The sequence below is a fragment of the Leptonotus elevatus genome, chromosome 22, assembly GCF_054856555.1.
Source record: "Leptonotus elevatus isolate MCC_2025b chromosome 22, RoL_Lele_1.0, whole genome shotgun sequence".
NCBI lineage: Eukaryota > Metazoa > Chordata > Actinopteri > Syngnathiformes > Syngnathidae > Leptonotus > Leptonotus elevatus.
Window position 1 is genome coordinate 4,318,208 of NC_141260.1, and position 7,351 is coordinate 4,325,558.

Consider the following 7,351-nt stretch of genomic DNA (forward strand, 5'->3'; position numbering starts at 1 on the left):
CCAGGCTTTGATAGCTACGGTCTACAGGCCACCCAACCTGAGTCTTGGCACATTTCTTCCAAACCTTGGAAGTCTCTTGGATGCCTTGGCCGTGATGGACTGCCAGCCTATTGTTGTTTGCGGAGACTTTAATGAGGATTTGCTTTCAAAGGGAAAGAAATCCATTCTGGACTTGTTTCAGTCCAGAGGCTTTTCACAGCTGATCACCCAGGCCACAACTGGAAAGCAGACACTGATTGTTTGCGGAGACTTTAATGAGGATTTGCTTTCAAAGGGAAAGAAATCCATTCTGGACTTGTTTCAGTCCAGAGGCTTTTCACAGCTGATCACCCAGGCCACAACTGGAAAGCAGACACTGATTGATCACATTTACATATCTCGCCCAGATTGTTGTGTTCAATCAGGCGTTCTGCACACTTATTACAGTTACCACAGTCCGGTCTACTGTGTGTTAACTTCTTGTGTCAGCTCATTGTAGATCGCAAGGGCACCATTTTCACAAGTGTGCCTTTGCAAATGTTATTGAGCCTTTCATACCACTGCTCAAAAGAGGGGGATACTGTACTTTAAATTGTAAAGGCTGAAAAGTTAAATCCTTTGCTCGTTCAAAATTTGTGTCATAACAGAACTACACTCAAAATCAGAGCGGCCAATCATTTTTTTTGTAGACATATTTATCATTTAGTTAGTTCTAAACTTATTGAGCTTTAAATTGAATTTAAGACATGGGATATGCCATTTAAGCGCTCCCTTATTTTGAGCAGTGTTGTATGACGGTACATTTAATCAGTGTGCTTTTCTGTTAGCAGGACATCGTGCATTTGGACTTGAATGTTTTGTTTGTCCTTATTGTGATTGTGACTATAACACAATGAAAAGTGTTGGTGTCAGTGAGGAACTGCGATGGTAAGGAATGAACTGTGATGGTAAGTGATGATTGATTACTGAATTGATCTAGGCAAACATTGAACACTCATTTTTCATTTTCACATGCAATACAGGTGGATGGAGCGCAGCAAGGGGCGCAACTTGACATGGCCAAGGATATCAAGGTTGTTATGTCCGGTACAACTGGTGGAGAGAAAAGATGAAAAAAGGGATCCCGCAAACGTAGACCAAAATGATTTATTCTACAGGATTCCTCACTGAAAAACTGTCACATGTGTATTGGATGAGTATTTAGATTAAGTTTTAACTGTTCAGTTTTGCTGCCTATTTTCTAACAACTTGTTCCTTTGTGTGCTCAGGAAAAGATGAAGATGCTGTGTAACAAAGACCCAAAACGGCTCTTTTAAGAGCCGTTTTACATGTACTTTGGAGTAATATTCCTGCAATATTGATCAGCACCAACATGCCTTTTAATATGCAATGTCAAATTTAAACACTGCATTCATACTGTATTTGCTCCATGATACAGTATATTGCATTTTATATTTTAGTTAATCACTTACACTATAAGCAAGAAATTAAACTGATTCCCTTTTGATATGACTAAAATGTCAATCAAGACATAAGGGAAGCCATTACACATGTAATAACTGCAGTTATTACAAATTGTCTTGAACTCTATTCCTGCTGACACAAATTGAGAGGTAAAGTACACCAACATTTGGCAAACAGTTCAGAGCATGCATCTTTCCACCTTGCAAGAGTCAGCAGGCCCATTCAAAATTTCCGCGGAAATTTTTCTAGTATTTTTCTTCTTCTTCTTTTTATTATTTTTTTAATCTTCCACCGATTTTTCCGCAAGGGAATTCCCAGTTACCATGGCGACGCTATTCCCAAAAAACTCCCAAATAAAGTCCCATAGGAATGAATGGGAATCCGAAAGACATCAACTCCAATCAAACACCTTTTTCCAAGACACGCTGCGCGCGCATACGTTGACCGACCGATATGAATTTTAGCTCCGATATGAATTTTAGCTCATTTTGTTGGAATTTTTGTCATCTTTAGCTCAGTGTCAAAAAAAATAATTAAGGAATGAAAGCTCCCCCCCTGTGCGGGTTCAAAGACAGTGAGCAAAGGGGTGAAAGTCGCCTATTTAGAGTTTGACTAATTAAGGCTTCAGTGACGGGAACCAAAAAATATATTTCCAAAAGTTTCACTTCAACTCGTCACCATGGCCACAATCTTTGCTCACTAGACATCAAATTGGCACATTTTGTAGCCACAAGCCTCTGCTTTCTGAAAAACTAAGTTTTATTTGGCTAAGGTGTCATTTAGTACCTTTATTTTCACTTTAAGCGAGGAGAAGTCGGACTATTTCGATCTCTTTTCAATGTTATTTTCGCCGTTTTTCCCTCTTCATTTTCGATCAATCATAAGTTTTCAACCTGCTCCTAAGTTGGTCATTTTTCATCCGATTAAAAAACTGAGAACATGCTCGCGTTCCCCAAACCCTTGCCGTTCTAACGAGCCATTTCTGGAATCTGCATCTTCAACCGTTAGGTCGTGAGAGGCTTTTGTTTGAGGTGAGCGTATCCTATACAAAATCAATGGAATGTGGGTGCGTGACATCTCGCAACAAGTTAAAATCAAATGTGTGTGCGTGAATGGTCTGTCACTTTTGCATAGCAACTGCCTCAGCCAATCATCTCTCACTGTTGAGCTCAACTCAGCCCCTTTTTTTCTTGGTGTACTCAAGGCTTGGCCTATATACGACTACTACTATTGCAAATACTATTACTACTACTACTATCTTGGCCAATTGATTAGGTACACCCAGGATTCTGGTCAATTAATTAGGTACACCCTGGATTCTCGCCACTCCGCCCACCCAGGGCGGCGGCCATCTTGGCTAATTGATTAGGTATGACCAGGATTCTCGCCACTCCGCTCGCCCAGGGCGGCGGCCATCTTGGCCAATTGATTAGGTACAGCTAGGACTTTTCAGTCACAAAATGTTTTTATTTGATTATTTTCCAAATTTGTAGCGTGACTATTACTGTGTTTTTTGCTGATTATGGTTTATTATTTAATACTAAAAATTGTCCATTTCCTTTGCTAAAGTAAATGTTTTCTTTTATAATATTGATGAGTTCTTCAAGATGCACAAACAGTGACTGTGCGCATGTTGTCTCCACAGTTTCCTCAGGGCACACATAGACATATAAAAGGAATTTGTAAGATGTTAATAAAATTTGGTTAATGGTGTAAATCAACAAATTCAAATTGGAAGGTTCATTTAACTAGATTGTTTTATGTTCAATATACTTATATATATACCTATACAGGTGATAATTGCTGAAATTAAAATAACAGATTAATCAGATTTTTTTAAATGCATAGTAATTAAAATATGTGTCACTCCCTTAACACTGAAAACAAAGATATGAATTAGACAATGGTTGGTTCTTTTTAGTGGTTAAAAAAGTGGATGTTTGAATTACAATTTTTATCTTTTTATATGTATTTATTTTTTTATGTTGATGTGCAAAAAACACATACAATTGGTCAAGCAGCGCATCCACCACCAGACGGCCTGTCCTGTATGTAGCAGTATGTCCTACTCGCAACCCGCGAGTGTTGTATGACACAATCCGCATTATTGAACCTTGCACGCAGCGCAGTTGCCCCCTTAAACTGGTCTCCTCGGATGCAGCGCGCTCCAACCTCACCATCGGGCTGCAACCCACCTTGTGATAGTTGGAGTTCGTGTTGTCCTATCTCTTTTCCCTGATTGGTCGTTTTCTGCTTGTCTGTGCTGTGGCCAATGACATTCGCTTGATTTTGGAAGGTTCTAGACGACGGACCCCTCTTGCTGATAGTTGGAGTTCGTGTTGTCCTATCTATTTTCCCTGATTGGTCGTTTTCTGCTTGTCTGTGCTGTGGCCAATTAAAGACGCATGAATGAGACTATTTTAGAAGGTTCTCGACGACGGTCTCGTCCCATTTCATCTCGTCTGAGGTAAGTGTTGCACGGCAATTATTTTTAGTCTGATGTATAATGCTAAATAAGTGAGATTTTGCAAGTTTTCCCCCATCCTAAACTACATCACGTTAATACTGGCGATGTATTGAAACGTATTTGATGTGTTTGAACGTTGTGTTATCCGGCTGCTGTTTTAACAAGATAGGTAAAGTTAAGTGCTAGACATGGTAGCCTACATGCTAACTACACCTGCTAGCGCTAGCTAGAGCTAGCAGATCTCACTTTAAGGTTTTAATGTGCAGTAAAAGAAAACAAAAACAAAGAAAAGTTTGAGTAGGCTCTAAATCTCAATTGTGTATAGCCCTCGTTGCTACAATATACAGTAAGGCTTTTGTCTCGTCTGTCATCGTCGTGGTGGGGGTGGGGGAGGGGGGCGTCGGTTGTTGAGTGGCGTGTCCTGCTCGACCGTGTCGCGGAGCGGCGCCGATGAGGGATTTTGGAAGTATTTTACACTGTTAAATGACCTTCATTGATTGACTACAGCACACATTTGTAAATTGTCAAAGCTGCCTTTATTTTCCCCCTTGAAAGATTACCGTTGGTTTCTGTAGCGATCGTTTTTTTCATGGCCATCCAGAATATCCATCCATTTTGCCAAACCGTTTCACCTCATGGAAATTAATCTAAAAGAAAAAAAAAGTAACAATGTTATTACAATACCGTTTTCTTTGTTAATAAGTAAACAAGGAAGTCTATAGTGGATCCATTTTTTTCTATTGTTGAGGATTTATTGAAGGCTCTGCTCACCCCATCCATTATTTATAATCAATGAACTATACAATGTGTGATGTTACTATACTTCAATTGATGACGGTTTCTTATTTTTATTACAATGACACCACTGCCTCATTAGACTCAATGTACATTTTTAATGTTTCAAACACATCTGAGATTAACTACAAATTTTATCTTGAATCTTTTAGCGATCCGCTGAGCACTGTGCGAATTGGAAAGCTGCTGACCGTGATACTTGGATTTCAAACCTTCAGCACCGCCTTGGACTTCCACCTCATCTACCTGCTTCCATCTTGCCCTCAAACAACATAATACATATATAAGATCTACATCACAGAGTCTAGAACGCAAATACAGCTGAACTTACACTCAACAGCACATTACAAACACTCTAATATCATTACTTTACTATTTTGTTGTGTTTAAATTGATTTCCTTTTTTTACTGCCAGTTTACTTTTGACTTTGTCTTGGGAAGTTTTTTTTCTTTTCTTTTTGCTTACAGTAAAGGTTGCTGTAGCAGCATGCCGCGGAAGGGGAAGCGTTCCGAGGCAGCCAAGCGCCGATGGAAGAAGCTGGACCTTGCTGCTCCGGAACTGAGCCCAAACATCGCACCCCAGCAGGTACTTTGCCTCTATTCAATTCTGCACTTGGCGGTGGTGTATTCTGTGTTGAGTTATTTTGAGTCACACTGCTAGGTCCTCAATGTGCTGTATATTTTGTTTTCAGCCTCGGTCCCCACCCTCTGCCACCAGTGATGGGACCACGATGCAGTCTCCAGTGAACAAGGTACGAGTTTCACGCCATATTTTAGCAAGAGTTTATCATTTTTTTATTACTATTACACTTTTTTTTAATATCCTAAACATTTGCAATGTGATTTAGAAGGCCAGAGTCCGAACTTCAGCTCCAGCCAGTCGGCTCGCCACTGTGGACGCCCGCTCCCCACCGCATACCTCTACTGTGGCTGCCCACCAGGTATGTTCCACAGCAGGCAAAATGCAATTAACTTTGTTAATGTGCAATACACATTATTTCCGGCTACAAATATAGTCAAGCAGAAAAAAATGCTAAAATGCTTATGTAAAAAGCAGTCTGTGTATTCAAGACACTCAATAGTAATGTAAAAAAATCCTTTATTAAAAATGGACTACCAACATGTTTCAACACAAGATTGTCTTCACCAGGGCATAGTTTGACAAATATAGAGTGTATGACTGAGCGATATTTGTGCATTGCTTTATTCATGTCAAACTAATTCTGAATTTAATTGTGATGAAGTCTGTTTTCTACAAGATTTCAAAATTTTTACTGATGTCAAAAATAAACTCACTAACATTGATCACAAATTTGTGAGATGCCGAGCCCGGACACAGATATTTCACATGGTTTCTTTTAAATTACATAGACCAGATGTAAATAATAATAACTAAGACGGTTATATTTAACAACTAATGTTTTGTTTTAGACTTCATGTCTATCTAAACAGTATATGTCATTGTTTTGTCAAAAACATATTTCTATATACTTCCTTTATACTATAATCTAATCTGGTACAATCTGCTGCCTTTCTGCTCATGTATTTGATCAGAAAATTCTAGCAAAATTGAGCAATTGTGACTGTATTTCAGACACAAACAAAAGTATCAGTTAAGTCCTTGAATCTCTTTTGTGATTAAGAATTTCATTAATAAACCTGGCCTGAATTAACATCACTTGTATGTACAAAATACCTGGTCAATTTTAATTGAAACTAATTTAACCATTACAACCTATGTTTGCTTTTTACTCTATATTATGGTGACTGTCATGTTTTGGGTTCTGTTTTCCTTGTGTGTCTCCCTTGGTCTTGTTTAAGTGTGATCCTGTCCTTCCTCGTGTGATCCAATCAGTGCCCTCAGCCACTTGTGTCTTGCCCCAGGTGTGTCTTGTTGTGTCGTTAGTCTGTGTATTTAGTCTGCTGTCTCCCCTCTGTCTGTGTCGAGTCATTGTTGTATTTCCCCCTGTGATGCTGCCCGTTTTTGCCTTGAATTTTCCCCCCATGTCATGCTGCCCGTTTTGCCTTGTTTTCTCCATATTATGTTTTTCCGTGCAATTTAGATCTCACCTTTTGTTTTGTAGAAATTAAAATCCCCTTTTTGATTGAGCCTCTGCCTCCTCGCCCTGTCTTCCCGCATTTGGGTCCTCAAGCTTCCCCTCCTTGACAGAATGACCCGACCCGAGAAGGACCCAGCGGGAGCGCTGAAAGCCAAGATGTGGAATCAGGAGGCGCGCCTGTCACGCCATGAGGAGCTCCAGCACGCCATGGCCGCCCAATTGGACCTGCTGTCGTCCTTGATTGAGGGAGTCGTGCGTCGTTGGGCTTCAGCTGGTGGCGCTCGGAGTCACCAGCCCCAACTCCCCGAACCACGTCTGTCGCACCTTCAACTCTCCGAACCACGTCTGCCGCCGCAGTTCCCAGTCCCCGAACCACGTCTGCCGCCGCAGTTCCAAGTCCCCGAACCACGTCTGCCGCCGCAGTTCCAAGTCCCCGAACCACGTCTGCCGCCGCAGTTCCAAGTCCCCGAGCCACGTCTGCCGCCGCAGTTCCAAGTCCCCGAGCCACGTCTGCCGCCGCAGTTCCAAGTCCCCGAGCCACGTCTGCCGCCGCAGTTCCAAGTCCCCGAGCCACGTCTGCCGCCGC